The 18,377-nt window shown below is 36.7% G+C and overlaps 1 protein-coding gene across 1 annotated transcript in view; it reads right to left on the reverse strand.

Moving 5' to 3' along the window:
• Positions 1 to 12,529, reverse strand: part of LOC150110054 (ATP-binding cassette sub-family F member 2) — a 172,481-nt gene extending 159,952 nt beyond the window's left edge. Inside the window, exon 1 of the mRNA XM_090390946.1 lies at positions 12,392 to 12,529. The gene's annotated coding sequence lies outside the window, so the exon portion shown is untranslated. The remainder of the gene's footprint in view (positions 1 to 12,391) is intronic.
• Positions 12,530 to 18,377: the final 5,848 nt, after the last annotated feature.

An 18,377-nucleotide genomic window follows, 5' to 3' on the forward strand; every position in this document is an offset into this window, starting at 1 on the left:
TGAGAGTCCTGAGAAAGATTAGAGACGTGAACAGATGGCATCAATGGCAATATCATATTAAAAAACGAGGATATTAGGAAAGAACTTGACATTGTCTGCATCCAGGAATGCGTTAGCAGAGCTAATCTCAGGTGGTATGGTCATTTAAATAGAATGGGAGAGGAAAGATTAGCAAAACAAATGTTCTCTGCCAGGTTGGCAGGAAAACAACCCAGAGGAAGACCAAGATATAGGTGGATTGATACGGTACAAAGTGCCTTAGACGATAGAAATATAAGATCTGATAATGTTGGAGTCTTGACAAGTAACAGACTGATTTGGAGGAAAATTGTAGATAGGAAGTTAGTAATGATGTAATTTTTGCATGTAGTACTGTCATATCCTGTACACCCCTTGAGGGTGCATGGCAGGAATTTTATGATGATGACATTATTGAAGTAGTTAATCTTTGGCTACAATTTTATCCTAAACTGCAAGGACATGTTCCTGAAGTGATTTACGTTTGTAACAATTGCCTGCAGATTGAATATGTCTCTCCCACCCCCTCAACCAAAAAATAAATGATTATGTAACAGATATGTACCTTTTCTCTTAAAAAATTCAAATCCTTTTTTTTTTTTCAAGATAATTGTATCAAATAATTTAGTATTTTTCGACAAGTGAAACTGATCACTATATAAATAAAGAAATCATTTTTGGCATAAATACTGCATCAGCCTGTAAAAGAAATGTCAGTTTTTCTGTGTTAGGATGTCTGCTAATCAACAATTGAAAACGAAATAAGACATTCTTGCTGGAGGTAATTTATTGCTACTTCTGAGAAACTTTCTCTCTTGTGTTTCTCAAAAGAGTAATCTAAGACTTTTAACTTTTCCTCCAGCTAAGAGGATTATTGTCCAGCATTTCTAAGACATATTTCAGAAATAGCAACCAGCTGCAACAGAAGTAATAATATTTAGAATTAAAAAAAAAAAAAAAAGAAACAAACAAACAAAAATAATAATATAACCGAACTTTCTTTTGTATGGTATACAGTTTTACATATTGACAATATAGAATAGTATTTCTAAATCTTAGAAAAATTTCAGCAGACTGCTGACCAGCTGATTTCAGATGTAAAGAAAGAGTACAGAATTATAACCTTGCAATATACAACAATATTATTGCTTTATTTCTTTTGTCAAAACGGTAAACTGAAATAAGAGATTTTGAATACTATCTGAAAGCTTTCAAACAAGTAGAAATTTAAAGTAGTTGTGTAACTGAGTTCCAGGACAGGAGGGGGGGGGGGGGAGTTGCAGTATAATATCCTAAAAATGAGCATAAATTTTGAATCATTCCATACAGGATATCCTTCCTATTATATTTTCAACATATCTATAGTGGTTAAGCACTGGATATTAGAGTAATGTGCATCCTACAAAAAAAAAATAAAAAATCTGCTGCAATTTTATGCAAAAAATAAGGCAAAGAGTCTGATAAAATACCATTGGATATAAATTTTTGACACAAAAAACACTATCAGAAACTGAGTAATACAGTCTCTAATTATCCGTTGTTCATAAAAATAAAAAAAAATTAAAATTAAAAAAAAAAAAAAATCTTTCCTAAAATTGAAATGTGACGATCCATATAAAGGTGTTTTGCAAAGAAAGAAAGCAAAATGTCATATTTATTTCACTAAACGTTATTTAAAAATATAAATACTGTGTCTGACAAAATATTTTAAATGCAATCGAACATTTGAAAATTCGCGAAAAGAATCTATATTTTCAGTAAAATGAAGGAAATTTACTATTACTAAAATATATTCATTGCAAAGACTGATCTGTGGTCATTTCAGGATTGATTATTTATTTTGGTAGATGTGAAGCTTCTATTTTTGGAAAGAGACACAATATATTATGCAGCAATTCGTGTCTCTTTCCAAAAAAAGATCAAATATCCTAGTGCAGTAAAGCAAATTCCAAGTACCACAGTACATGTAAAGACAAGTGACTCAAAAGTCCCTCCACTACAGTTAATGGCTCTAAAATCACCTTAACGGATTAACGGTGAAGGAGGGTAAATATTTCATTAAAGATAGAATGCCGAGGAAGTTTTGATCCACGAAAAATTCTGGGGTTGTCTGGTTATTTCATCCACCTTGGCCGGTAGGAGGGTTAATAATACTCCTCCTCCTCTTCCTCTCCTATTTCCTCTATCTTCTATGAAAATATAATACGAGGGTGGTCTGAAAAGTTCTCGGCCTAACAATGAAAAAACAAATTTATAATTTCAAAATTATTTTTATTTTTTGACATAATCTCACTTAAGACTAATACATTTATCCAGTGCCATTATCCATCACTGTAGTGGTTCTCAGTAAGATCTGCAAAATACTCCTCTACAGCTGCAATCACCTCTTGATTTGAAGAAAAACGCTGACCAGTGAGGAAGAGTTTTGGGAAGAGACAGAAGTCAGAGGGAGCCAAATCTGGGGAATAGGGTGAATGTTCCAACAATTCATAGTGCAGATCCCTTAATTTTCCCATTGCCAAAACATCTTTGTGGGCAGGTGCATTGTCCTGATGAAAGAATGATTTTTTCTTCTGCAAACCGGTCTTCTCTCATGAATTTTTTCTTCTAGCCTGGTTAAAAGATCGGAATAATATTCCCGGTTATTGTTTTACCCTTTTCAAGATTACAAACAAAATAGCATCCCAAAACACCGATGCCATGACCTTTCCTACTGATGGAACCAACTGTCTTCGTTGAACAACTGGCTTCTGTCCACTATATTTACTGCTGTTTGGATTCTAGTGTGTAATGGTGAATCCAAGTCTCATCCATAGTAATAAATCGATACACAAAATCAGTTTTATTCTTGTTAAAACTCTCCAAGCACTGATCAAATATTTTCAAGCAAGTGCATTTTTGATCTGCTGTGAACAAGCATGGCACCCATCTTGCGCAAAGCTTTTTCATTTGCAATTCTTCATGCAAAATATATTCTACAGGGTCTTTTGAAATGCCTATTGTCTCAGCAATTTCACACATTTTGCCTCGCCAGTCATCTAATACCATATCGTGCACTTGATCAATGATTTCTGGTGTTGTTACACTTTTTGGAAGTCCTTCATGTGGATCATCTTCAAGGCTGGCACAGCCAATTTAAACTCGGCAGAACATTTCTTAATTGTCAAAAACGAAGGAGAAGAGTAAACCCATAAATTTTTATGAACTTCGAATGAATTTCTTTTGGCATTAAATCTTCTTTTACAAAGAATTTTATACCTGCACGATACTCAATTTTATCCATTTCAAGGGAATAGAATACAGACAACACTTTTGCTTCAGATAGCTGTATAAAACAAACTACTTTATAGAATGACCTGCAATTTCACATGGATGCTTATTAATGTACCAATTTAGAAAAAAAAAAAAATCTTGCTGACAGTGTTGCCATCTATGGTCGAGGCCAAGAATGTTTCAGACCACCCTCGTATTTATTGCATTCTATTCCTGTAACTACATCATTCTCTGACAAGCAGGTCTCATTGATGCCAATAATTTTTGGCCAAGTCGAGCTGACCATTGCCAGAAACACCTTTATTTCTGATACTTCGAGCATTTGATTCAGATTTGAAACCTGGGAAACTAAACCCAGGTCTTCACAATCATTCCTGCTCTCATACTTATCTATCCCAGGGGTGGCTATTTACTTACAGATATAAATCTGGTGATTTGAATTAGAGGGTGGCATTTGGACAGATATCAAAGAGAGAGAGGTCAGTCCAGGATAAGACAAGTGCCAGTCTTGTACCATAAGTCTCAGTATTGGTCCTCCATTGTTTAATTTGTATATCAATAATATAAGAAATCATCTGACAGAAAATATTCAGTTGTTTGCTGATGATGCTAACCTGGGAAGAGCAATAGCAATGAAGACGATACAGAGATCCAGCTGGAAGAATTAGACTAGCAGTTATGTGGACAAAGGTAAATGGCTGCCAGTTTAACATGGCCAAGTATAAAGGTAATGCTCCTTGAGAAGCTGTGTACTATACTGATGGAACAGAACTGCAGGAAACTGTTGAGGACAGGGGACTTGGGCATGATTGTGGACAGATTTGAAGTTTAGAGGGCCTATTGCAAAGGTAACCAAAACAGCACATCAGCTTATGTGATTGTTGAACACACTAAAAAAGATATACAGAAATATGAAAACAAGGATAGAGAGGTTACTTTTCTCTTATATAGAGCTTTAATAAGGCCTCATCTGGACCAATGCACACAGATGTGAATTGCTGGATTCTGTGGCAATGAAATTGGGGAGAGGATCCGGAGGTGAGTGGCAAGGATTGTTGCAGGTCTGTGAAATACTCGTCTATACTCGTCACTGGAATAGTAGATTGACTGCCTGTAGATACTCGTCATGGAATACTAGATTGACTGTCTGTAGACGTTAAAAATTAGCTGACAGATGAAAAAGAGGAGACATGATAGAAGCATTTTAAGTTATTAAAGGGATTTTATAGGATTGACACTGAAGACTTTATTCAGTACATGAAAAGAGTGTGGTTAGCAAGGGTGTTAAGACTAGATCTTCGGCTTGGAGAGTGATGAATGATTTGCCAGAGATAGTTGTGGATGCTTCATCAGTGAATGAGTTTAGGGTGAAGTAGGATAAGTATTGTGTGATTGATGGCTAATGTGTAAATAAACGAATCTTCCACAATTGAGTCTTCGAATCCACGGAGATAACCTGTATAATAATAATCTATCACATCTATTTCTAAGTTTCAAAATTTACTAAGATAATCTTTTCATTACCTTAGTAAATTTTGAAACTTAGAAATCTGGAAAGAAACTTATGGTTCTTTCTATATTTAGCTATAAAATACAGATGGCTTCATAATATTCTCTTTTTTTCTTATTTTTGAAACATTTTAAGCCTCTCAGTAATATATTTTAATATCTTATTATGCACCTGCTAAGAGTTAACTTGGGAATTGAGCTTTCTGACATTGTAGTGTTTTAAATTAAAGTACCCCTGTTCAGAGCAATCTGTAAAGAGAATCAGTAGATGAAATGCTCTCAAACTTAGTGGGCACCCTAACCAGATCATGGGGAAGAGATTTTGACAATAAAAAAATCAGTTCAAAAATGACCGATAGTGGAAATTATTATTATTAAAGGAGACCTCCAGGGAGTCAGGGACTCGTCGAGGGAGGGCCACATACTACATGCACCAGCTATCGTACTTATTCTTGACTTCATTCAGTGTAGGCAGTGTGCCTACACTCACAACATCCAATGGCAATTCATTCCAATCACACACCACCCTATGAGAGAAAAATCTAATCCTCACCCTCCTTCTTAACAGCATTCTCAGCATTCGAAGATGCCCTCCTGTCCTTTCCCCACCTCCATAAATTGAAAAATTACATCGACTGAAATCCTGTATGACCCTTTCAGAATTTTGTAAGTCTCAATCATATCACCTCTCTTTCTACTGTTTGCTAGTGTCTGCAGTCTACAATTTCTCAATCTGTTTTCATAATCAGTATTACATAATCTGAAAATAGTGACTTTTGCATGTGTTTGCCACAAGGTGGTATAAACAAAGGAGCAAATTGACTACAGTCATTCGACTTGTGCAATGGGTCTTGCTTTGCCTAAATCTGCCTTGCTTGTAAAGTGTTTCTACAGGAATAGGGAAAATGATGCAGTAGTGCTTCACAAGTACAGACACCTTTAGATTATGTGAAAGGGCTCAATGACCAAATGCAGTGCAGAGCATGGTTCATTGATTTGAAGACAAAGGCAATTTGAGAGCCCAAAAGTCAGAAAAAGAGCATAAATCTGAAATTCTCCAAATGACTGAAGACCTTGCAACTGCAGTTGTTGAACAACCAAACGAGAATGTTGTAAGTTCATGCAGTGCACATATCATAGAAAGACAATTCAATTTAACATACACAATGGTATGGAGAACTTTGCATAAAGCATTGCAATGCTACACATATATACACTCAACCACAGCCAAAAGTTAAAAACAGGAGATGTCAGCATGGAAGTGGCTAAGGATTGGTCTTGGAACATCTTATGGAGTGATGAAGTGCATGTTCACATTTGTAGAATAGTAAACAATCAAAACTGCCACATCTGGGCTACAGAGAATACTTGTGCATTTCAACAGGTTCCCTTACATTCGTTAAAGATAACAGTATAGATAGGATTTATGGCCAAATTGGAGTGTTATTCTTTGAAGAAATCCACTGAACTGGACCTGACTTGCACAGACATGGCTATGCATTTTCAGGACATGTCAAGCAGTTTTGTCATCCTGAAGCTGCATCGAAGAGAGCGCTTAAACACAAGTGTTTATGCAAGTTGGAATACCTCCCCAAATAGGATGTGAAGTTCAAGAATTATTGCATCAACATTTCATGGAGGATAGCAGTATCAGTTACCAATTTTCTATGAAATAGCCACAGCATTCACAAGACCTTAACCCCCTAGGACTTTAGGCTTTGGAATTTCCTAAAAAATCGTGGTGTATTAGGGCAAAGTTCTTCGCCTGGTAGACAATGCTGTAAGGCAGTATCAGCTACTGCTCCTACACAAAGGTCAACACCGAACATCACCTGTATTGATTATCCAGATCTACTTGACAGTTCCTTGCAGTATGTCAGCTCTATGTGATGTTTTTTGTATCGCATTATTTTGTGGGATGAGCAAAATAAATATTGAATAACTTCGTTTTTCATTAACTCTTGACTCATGTCACATCTGGTTCACATTAATGTAATTTTCTCCAGGTCTTTTCCCTATCAGTAATATTTGAATTTTTTTTTTTTTTAATTGTCATGATCTGGTTAAGAGTATCCACCAAGTATGAGGGAATTTCACCCACTGGTTCACTCTATAGCTTGCTTTGAATAGGGATACTATAATTTAAAATACCCTGAATATATGTTTGAAATGCAATTTATGCAAAACCTTATTCATCCTACAATGTACTTGCATGGTGAATATATTTGCTCCACCATTATTTTAATGATATTTGTCCTGGTAAGTCAGTAGGAGTGACTTGTTAGTCTTATGCTTTGTTAAATAAAAAAATATTCTAGTTCATAAAGTCTGCAGCTAATTGCAAAATCCAGAAGTTGGCAAGCATATCTGCTGAGCCCCGTATATATACAGATGGAGCTCAGCAAATATACCAGATGTTTCAAAACGGTGTAAACAAATTGGAGAACAGAGAATAACTCAGAAGACATACAAAAACTGAGTGAGTGAGTGTCATATTGTAGTGAAATACATCAATTTTTGGTCATGTAACTTTATTACCAAATGACAACACTAGATGGTGTGATATGTCACACTATTTGAAAATGGTGACTTTCAATGATAAAGTGAGCACTTTGTGTGTTTTGGTTTGAGAAAATGAAGTCTGCAATACAAGTTCAGAGAAATTTCTGCATGCAATATGGCAAAGACCCTTCTAGTAGGTGCATGATCTACACTTGGCACAAGAATTTTGTAGAAACAGGCTGTTCTGTGCATCATCCAAGGTCAACAGAAAAGGACGCATGCTACCGATGCTGTTGTGGAAGAAGTTAGAGAAAATTTGCAGAGAAGCCCTGGAAAGTCAACCAGACGGGCATCTCGTCAAATGGGAATTCCCCATGTGACTGTGTGGCTTGTGTTTTACGACCCCATCCACATTTAAAGTCATACAAATTTATCCTCATAACAATAAGAAGATATGCCAGATTTCTGAATGGAAATGATCAGTAGGATAGAACAAAATGAGAACTTTTTTGGACACGATCATTTTCAGTGATGAGTGCACTTTTCACCTAAGTGGGAAAGTAAACACAACTGCAGAATTTGGGGAAGCAAAAATCCACACACCATCACAGAACATGTTCGCAGCACCCCAAAGGCTGTTTTTTGCACCATAAGATGAAAGCATATGAACCCTTCTTTTTTTTAGGAGTCTACTGTTACTGGTGTGCGCATCTGCTACAAGGTTATCTAATACCACAATTGGACAATGATGACCACGACAGATGCTTACATTTCCAGCAAGACGGAGCACCACCTCATTACCTGACAGAAGTAACGCTGTAACTTGATACTCATTTTCCAGGAGGATGGATTAGTAGAGGGGAGTGCCTGTAGCATGGCCACTGCATTCCCCTGACCTTACACCATTAGATTTTTTCCTGTGGGACTTTGCAGAAGATCGAGTGTTTGTACCACTACTACCAGTCAATTTAAATGAGTTGCATTCCAGAATTACTGCTGCCATTGCTGAAGTTATGCCAGATATCCTCTGCAGCGCATAGCAGGAAACTGATTATTGATAGGACATCTGCAGAATTACTAGAGGCAGTCATATCGAACTGTGTGTTGAAACTTCAAGTGTTAGGGTACATTTGCATGCTAATAAAAATTGTTCATCTATCACTATTTACCTTCTATTGTCATTCAAAGTTGTATACCCCGTTTTGAATATCCTATAAGTTGTACATGGTATTTCAGTATGTTGACTGCTTGGAAAGAAGTCAAGACACTCCTATGAGCAAAGTGTATCATGCCATGTAACACGTCATGTGTTTGCAGTCAGTATAAACTGGAAGAACATGATGCGAACCAAGAACATTTGAAAGAGGCATGATAAGATGTCATATTACAGGCCTGTTTGGCAAACTGTTAGCATTCAGCCAATCGAAGTCAACAATCAGTGATACCATACTGAGATGAAAGCACAGGGAGTGCTTTCATCTCAGTAGCACTCACCTATAAGTGCTACCAACAGTGGATGACCCACCACACTTAACGAATATGACCATAAGGTGCTATGAAAGATAATATGCAAAAAATGTCATTTTTAAGCCAACATACTGAATTCAGAGTTCAAGGCATTGACTGGAACATGAATCTGCACAAAACATTCAGAACCAGGGCTCACAACATAGGTTTTCATGGTAGGATGGCAATATGCTTATCCCACATTACTGAACCAACATGCGGCATCATCCTCAGTGGTGTGAAAAAAGTGTACAGTGGGAAGTCAAAGCTTGGAAAACTGTTATGGGCAACGAATCATGCAACACCCTCTACAGAGCAGATGGACATGTATGCTTCCTACTTTGTGGCATCTCTATAGAATTACCCACTGTCTCTTTCAAGAAGACTATGCCCCGTGTCATAAGGCTGCTGTAAATGAATGGTTTGTGGATATGAGTGTCACTACACTTGATTGCCTCCACAGAGCTCCGATCTCAAGTCTATTGAACATCTCTGGCATGAACTGGAGCGTCAAGTGAAGTCAAGGGGCATCCACCCCCACAACAATCCAGAACCTCATTACATGCCTATAGGAAGAATGGTCTGAAATTCCCATTGATTGCTATCATATGCTTGTAAAAAGTATGACCTGCAGAATTGCTGCAATCATTGCACAAAATGAGATCCTACATCTTATTAAGGTGGGTGCCATGACTGTTTGTTCCTAACACTATGGTGTCTTGACTTCTTGCCAAGCAGTTTATATTTTAATGTGCTATGGTGTCATGTTTATAATTTGAAATTAATGTAATTTTTCTAAAATAATGAACTCTTTAAGACCTGATATCCTTTAATGCAAATCTTTATCAAAATGTAACATTCTTCCAGATCGATTTCTTTCACAACCACAAATAACTCCTTACAATATTAAACTATTTGACACTTAGGTTTATTAAGGGAAAGCTTGCTTTAGTAATTTACATTTTATAATAGGGCGACTAGTGCATCAGACAGAGGAGATACTTATATAGTGTTTTATTCTGAATTATGCTAAGTATTTAAAGCAAGAGTTTATTAGCTTGGTTATAGGGATGACTGACAAGAACCAGCAAATTGTGCTTGGGGTGGAGTATTCCCAAAAAGAAAATCAGTGGAATACCACAGGATTCTGGTATGGAACAATCATTGTTTAATAGTCATATCAGTGATACACTCATGAAGTGAAATGAAATACTCGGTTGTTTGCTGATGATGCTAAATTAAAAAGAGCAATGTCTGATAGTTCTGATGCGATGTTGAAAGAGGATATGAATAGATGATGTTATGGGATGAAGAATGGGGATGTCACTTCAATGTTGACAAGTGTAAAATTATGCACTTTGCCCACAGAAGGTGTAATAAGGTTTATCACACTGGAAGAACTTGGTTTCAGGTCTGGGAATTTTGGTGGATGGGAAGTGAAGTTAGAAAGGTGAGGAGTCTTAAAAAATTATGAAATGATATAAGACCTAACACAGAGTCAGGGAAACTGAATTCTGATGGGAGGAATTTGAGAATCTGCATGTAAGAGTGACAATGTTGGAACTGTGTTAATGATGGGAATGGTTATTATTATGGAAATGATTATGAAGAGAGAACAATTCTGTGTTCTTCCAGTTTGGACGTATCAAGCATGTGTAACAATGTCTGCATAAGTAAGGAACTGCATAAGAACAAAAATCTGCAATTTGTTGAACTGTGTCATGAAGACCACCATATATAGGGGAAACAGGATGCACAATTCCTATCAGACAAAAGGAACATAAACACCACATTAAATATAATAACTATAATGAAGCTGGCCTTTCTGATTATGCCCTGAACACTTTACACAGAATTGAATGGAAAAGCACCAGTTGTTTACATCAACCAAAATATGGTATGAATGCAAATTTAAGGAAGCCTCTGAGATTCTAATCAACCATCCCAATCTGAACAATAATGATGGTCTAAAAATCCTAAGCATATGGAAGGCACATATTCTACCCACAGAACCTTTCTCTCTATGAGTTAACTATAAACAGTCCTGTTTATAGTTAACTCTTAGATAATCCAGAATCCTAAATCAAAAATAACAATTATAATGCTAATAATAGGACATCATTGTTACTGAAAGAAGACTAGCTATAAGAAAGATGTTTTTCTCATGTTATCTTAAATATTATTATTATTATTTATGACACCTCCAAGGAGTCCGAAGACTCATCAAGGGAGGACACCTATTGTATAACTCTTCGTCTCCACTACTACACAGAACCTCTACTACCAATCACCTACATCAATGCCATCTACTGTCCACAACCACCACAGCTAGTATTTTTTGTCTGTAAATTACGTGTGTTCTGAAGGGCCGATTTGTCTGTGTGCGGGATGAAAAACCAGAGTTTCCAGGAGAAAAAAACCCTGCTACCTCCGCATGAGATCGGCTAACTCACCTTTGATTGAAAAGTCCATATAAAGATTCCTCCCATCATGACGAGAATTGAACTTAGGCCTTTTCTAATCAAAGGGCGCAACTTACCGTTGTTCTTCCAATTGTGCTACGGAGGTGCTAAATAGAATTTAGCTTTGATGTAGTTTCTAATTTTTTTTTTTTTTTTTTCACCAGAAGTCATGCCAGTAGAATAACGGGTGATCAGATCATTGTTTCTTTAGCTTACTGTGTGTAATGTAACTCAGCTTGTCCTTGTATATTTGTATATACTCCAGATGATGATCATAATATGAAGATTGAAATGTCGGGAAATTAAAAAGAGTTATTTATAACACAGTTGTAAACTCCATAATTTCTAAAATGATTGAAGACTACAACTTTCAGTTATCCAAAAAACAGTAAGTTCCCACTTGTTCTCACACACAGCACTCCTGCTATAGGTTTTATAACTATCATGTGTGGGATTTAATTTATACAACTGGTCTAGTGAAGGAAAGGGCTGAATGGTATGGGTTTGACCAAATTAGTCAAATTCATTCCATTTTTCAGATGCTATTCACTACTCTCCAAAAGTAAATAAATAATAGTGCTGATTATATTACTGAAAATAATGAAACAGCACTTGGTTACAATTTTTTTTTTCTCATTAGGCAGAATAAAATACCAAAATGAATCATAAAGTTATGTTGTCATTATCATAACTGCAAACACCTAACCTAAACATACGAAGAGAAAAAAAATGAAGCTAACATAGGAAAGTAATAAATACAACTCATGATAATTTAAGTATGTCATTAGAGAAATGGTCTATGCTAAAGGATATAATATAGTCCGAACAGAAAGTTTAAAATGACAGCGTGTGTACACAGTTTAAGCCAGCAAATAAACCATCTGTCAATACTGAACTTCACATGCCATTGTTTCAAGGTGGCAGAAATACTGTTAATGAAAAATACTGTTATGTCATCTTTTCAGATGACATAACAGTATTTAAATAAAGCAAAATTTCAACGAACGATGTATTACGTAGCACTGCCAGACAGTGATTAAAGCATCAGAGACAGTAAAATCAAATTACATTAAGAATTTATATAAGTACACATATTTATGGTTATCTTCCTACACACTTACCTTTTTTAAAACTGACAAAAGGCTATAAAAAATTTAAAAAGTAAAAAAAACAATGCCGACACAATAACACGGCAGTCTTACCGCAAAGCGGAATAATTTACAAATGAATGAAAGTCGATAGTACATCGAAGGTTGCGCGTCGAAGCGTTTCTTAATTTCCACCAGCTACTAGGTTGCGCTGTATGTATTGCTGCTTAGTGACTGGAGGATATCCAGAGTCAGGCTGATGTTAATGCTTAAAAGAGGACTTGAATAGATTATATGAATGGGTATGTAAATGGAACTGTGATTTCAATGTTGCCAAGTGTAAGGTTTTGAGATTTGGTAAGCAACGATGGGATGCCACGTATATACTTGGTGGGAAAACTTTAACAGAAGCGGAGGAGATGAGAGATCTACGCGTTGATGGTGGACAAGGACCTGAAATTCAGGAGTCACATAGCACAAGTTGTGAAGACATAGCATCGAATAATGGCAATGATGTGCGGAGAATCCTGACATGCAGAAATAGAGAAGTTATGATTCCATTGTATAGGGCTTTGATCAGGCCTCATATAGATTATTGTGCATAGATTTGGTCGCCGGTTTTTCATGCTGACGAGGATATGTTGGAAAGGGTACAGAGAAGATTCACAAAGGTAGTCAGTGGTCTTTGGAATGTAGAGTACGAGAACAGATTGAGGGAATGTAGGTTGCAGAACCTCGTGAATAGGAGGAAGAGAGGGGTGATATGATTGAGACATATAAACTGGTCAGGGGTTGTTATCAGGTAGATATGGAAGAGATTTTTCATAGAATTGGAGAGGGAAGTAGAACAAGAGGCCATTGCTGGAAACTGTATAGGGAGGGTGTGAGCTGAGGAGTGAGAAGCAGGTTCTTTGCATGGAGGGTGGTTGGTGAGTGGAATGTATTGCCTGAGTGTGTTGTGGATGTGGACACATTTAATCAGTTTAAGACGAGGTTGAATGAGCATTGTATGCAATAGTGAGTACCTCCCACGATGAGTCTCTGATTCCATGGAGGTAGGGTGTTGATATTATTATTATTATTATTATTATTATTATTATTATTATTATTATTATTATTATTATTATTATTATTATTATTATTAATAATAATAATAAAGAGCCTGTGTAGCTCAGTGGATGTGGCGTTTGCATACCACCGCGCTTGGCCGCACGAAGGAAGTCTTGGTTTCGAGTCTAGTCGGCAACTAGAGGAAATTTTTCTAAGCCTTTTTTCGACCGGTTCCCGAGTCAGTCGATCTCTGGCACGGGCAAGCAGGCTTTTCCTCCCGGAAACTCGGGTTTTTCGTCCTGTAAACTCAAGAAAATCGACCGTAGAACCCACATTATTTCAGACATTAAATATATTGTGTTAGGTTAGGGACCACGAGATGGCGGCACATTTGAGCCGTCTCTCTTCACTGCGTACCGCTTAATTAGTGATAGCCTTGGGCCATCTGTCTCTGATTGGGTACCAGTGGAGATTGAACCGCCCACTCAGTCTCCAAAAGTTAGATAGGGCTAAATGGCCTCGCCTACTCCCGTATATACGGGAATAAAAAGGCGTTAGCTGATTTTTTTTTAATAATAATAATAATATCCTCCAGTCACCTCACCATTCCCAAAGCAGCAATTTTTTTATTTCAAAAAACAACAACAAAAAGCTGGATATGGATAAGGAGAAAGGACCTAAAATTTCGGAAACATATAATTCGAATCGTAAGAACCTCACCGAGGATTTTGGCAACGATGCTGAGGACACTGACGTGTAGAAGTAAGGATGTTATGGTTCCATGGTATAAGGTTTGATCAGGCCTATATGAACTATTGTGCACAGATTTGGTGACCTGATTTTCAAAAGGATGAAGAGATATGGGAAAAGCTCCAGACACAACTGACGTATTTATGGTTTCAGGCATGTTGATTAAGAAGACAGACTGAGGAAGTTCAAATTACAGACTGGTGGACAGAACTAAGGGGTATAATCGAGACATCTAAGCTTTTAAGGGTTTTTTAACAGATTAATATGGATGAGGTTTTACACAGAATGGGAGAAATAAGAAGTAACGAAGAACTCATGGGTGCTACACTCTCAGGCAACTAATGGAATGTGTTGCCTGAGAGTGTGTTTCATGCAGACACTAAAAATATTCATGCCACGGTATGATTAACTGTGTATGTGAGAGTGGCCCTTCAGCGATGAGCTTTTCACACCATGGAGGTCTGATAGCAATAATGATTATATACATGTATAAATAAGCTAGTGATAATGCTAGACAGAGAGTTGAAAGTTCAGAGGGCTTATTGAAGAATTGGACAAAATAACTGAATATATGTTATTTATGAACTAACCGTGACTGTATATATATATTTTTTTTCATTCATCTACCAACCATTCATGACCGCCTCTGACATTCCGTTCCGATTATTCACCACTCTCCAAGAGAACAACACCTTGCCACATCCTTACTGACCATATAACCTTCAGGAGTGACCTTTGCTTTCTCTCACCCAGTTTAAGAATTTGAAATTATCTTTACCAGTTACTCTGTAAAACACCTTTAATAGCATACGTTCCTATGAGAGTCTTTTTTCCACCTATCATCTTTGTAACCGCCAAACATTTCTCCTGGCAGGGAGGACTTTATAAATGAGTCGCCAATTTGCTCACTCTCCTAATCCTATTCACTATACAATGAAAACTGAAACATAAAATCTTCTCTCAGCAGTCAGATGTGGTGGCATCAATAAAGAGGACTAATAACTCCCTTATCCTTAGTTATGTGTTTCTTGACATTCAAGTAATTCATTGAGATAGTTTGTCCAATTCTGCAATAAGTACTCTAAACTTTCCACTCTCTGTTCATCATTACCACGAGCTTTTTTCAATTCTTCCAGTTCGCTTTCATATTCAATTCATATCCTGCAATTTTTCACTACAAAGCGCATTCACATGCCTTTATTAACCAATGCTCTCTTCAGTTTACTATTTAGCTCAATCGATATCTATGCTTTTGGATAGAAAGATTTGGATGCTCGAATTCCGACTAGGATAGGAAAAACATTTATAAGGGCTTTACACCGAATGTGAGTTATTAGGTCTCATGTAGATGTGGGAAGGTTTTTCTCCAGAAAACTTGGGATTTTCATCCTGCAAAACACGCAAACCGGCCAGAAGAACATACGCAGTTTCCAGACATAAAACATTGGCCTCATAACCTTAGTTGCTTCGGCTATAAGTCCAAAATAACTAATCAAACAACCTCAATTTAGCGTCATCAGCAAACAGCTGCATATTAAACAGTATACAACGTGCATTCAAAATCCTCTGGCTTTTGTATTTGCGTGATACTGCTCTTGCCATTTTTTTTGCTGATACTGCTACTATCATTTTTTGCTGATATTTCTATTGCTTCCGTCCAGCACCCTCATTTGGTGAATGAAAAGATTACTGAAATATCAGCCTTGCATCATCAATGGGAAATTGAAGAATCTAGCTTTGGATAACATGAAATAGGTATCGATCAAAATATTCTATGGTTCGAAAAACACGCTTACTTCATCGTTGTGGCCATAAGTTCGAAAGTTTATTTAAAAACAGCTCCGAAGTCTTACTCCATCGTCCTAACTTGAACTGGAACGACGACCTCTCACTGCCGAAGATATGAAAAAAAAAATCAGCTAACGCCTTTTTATTCCCGTATACGGGAGTAGGCGAGGCCATTTAGCCCTATCTAACTTTTGGAGACTGAGTGGGCAGTTCAATCTCCACTGGTACCCAATCAGAGACAGATGGCCCAAAGCTATCACTAATCAAGCGGTACGCAGTGAAGAGAGACGGCTCAAATGTGCCGCCATCTCGTGGTGCCTAACCCTAACACAATATATTTAATGTCTGAAATAATGTGGGTTCTACGGTTGATTTTCTTGAGTTTACAGGACGAAAAACCCGAGTTTCCGGGAGGAAAAACCTGCTTGCCCGTGCCAGAGATCGACTAACTCGGGAACCGGTCGAAAAAAGGCTTAGAAAAATTTCCTCTAGTCGCCGACTAGAGTCGAAACGAAGTCTTCCTTCGTGCGGCCAAGCGAGGTGGTATGCAAACGCCACATCCACTGAGCTACACAGGCTCCCGCCGAAGATATGGAAGAGGTTTATTTTAATCACACATTATTAACTTTTTGAATTAATAATGCAATGTTTCATAAGGACACATATAACATCCAGCAGCTCTCACTTTTTAAATTAATCTATTCGAGTTCTACTTCATGTTTAACTGCCTGATGCCACCGATGGTGATGATGACTTGTAATTTTCAGGTTGAAATATTGAAATATGTTACTTTTAGATAAATATATTATTCACTCTTTTCCTTGTGTTATTGTGTTAATTTTTGAAACCTTATGGCACAAGTATCTCTTAAATAAAATAATAAAACAACGGCATATAATTTGAATTCTTGTTCAGTTTTTATTTATTTATTTATTTTTTAACACCCCATTAAGTTTTCATCCTGGGATAGTGCAATTTTCCTCACCTATATCCGACCATGTATTATTAACTCTAAAAATTCTGGAAATTTATTACAAAGGAAATTTCTTGGATATTAATACAGCCAAAACTTAAATAAGCCTATTTCCCCTCAATAACGATAAAGTATTCAGAAAACTTGAAACAATAGCCCTAAAAGACCAAAATTATCCATAATATCTATTAACAGAACCTTGATATTTAAAAACAAAATCAAGGTTTTTCTCAATGTTTTTATCTTTGTTTTCTCTGCAATATATTTATTACAAAGATAGCGTTCTACAAAACATACATAATCGAAATGGGACAAACTGTAATCATATCAAACTGTAATTTACAGACAAAAATTACTAGTTGTGGTGGTGTTGGAGGTGGGCGGTAGATGGCGTTGATTCGTAGTAGAGGTAAGGTGTAGAGATAGTTGAAGATGTCCTCCCGCGATGAGTCTTCGGACTCCTTGGAGGTATCAGGAATAATAATAATAATAATAATAATATCTCATGAAATTGTCACCGTCATAGCTGCAAAGTCTGCATGATCAGTAAAGGCAATTTAAGCTACTGGTCGAATTGTTGGAACAGAACTGCAAAGAAATCGCAGGCTGGTTAAAACCAACGAAAAGTGATGCTCCACTTGCTCTCTTATAACCCTTTCAACTGCCAGCACTCTTCGCGCAAAGGAAAGGTGCTCACGATAGTAGAATGGCCCGAAACATCCAATGTATGCACAAAATCAAACCAGAAAACCGTATCTCACCATGATGTTTTGTCCTCTATAGAATCATTTAGTAAACCTGCAGTATCCACCGAAGTAGAACTCTCGTAATTATTATTTAATGGCAGTGGTAGCCAATATAATATATAACTGCTGTGGCTTCAGTCTAGAGAGCAAGCATCTGTACTGTAATACTTGAAAGAATCTGAACAAATAATGCATTAAGATCGGAAAATCCAAACACAACTTCGTGCAACTGGCTTACATGAAACATTCAGATCTCTGAAAATCATTTGATGGTGCATCTGTGAAAGATTACAAAGAAAAGTAAGAAATTTCCTTTGGAGCCTTTTTTCCCACTGGTTGCGAGTAAAAGATATTTTACTTATGAAATAATATGATGGTTTTTTTTTTATTAAACTTAGTCAACAACTTAATCCAAACATCTTTTACTTTCTAGTGTCAGAAATACACAGATGTCATCAAATCTGCCCTCTAGCCAAAATTCGTTCAAGATTAAAAATTACAAAAACAAAGGAAGATTTCTGTTCTGTATATAGCTGTTATCATGCTGTTATCCGGAATGATATCCGTGTAAACTGAAAGATTTTGCATTTAGAAATAATAATAATAATAATAATAATAATAAGAAGAAGAAGAAGAAGAAGAAGAAGAAGAAGAAGAAGAAGAAGAAGAAGAAGAAGAAGGAAGTCTGTATAGTCCTGGAGATTGTGTTTGC

The sequence above is a fragment of the Typopeltis vanoorti genome, chromosome 1, assembly GCF_054136105.1.
Source record: "Typopeltis vanoorti isolate ZY-2024b chromosome 1, IOZ_Tvanoo_1.0, whole genome shotgun sequence".
In the NCBI taxonomy this organism is placed as follows: domain Eukaryota; kingdom Metazoa; phylum Arthropoda; class Arachnida; order Uropygi; family Thelyphonidae; genus Typopeltis; species Typopeltis vanoorti.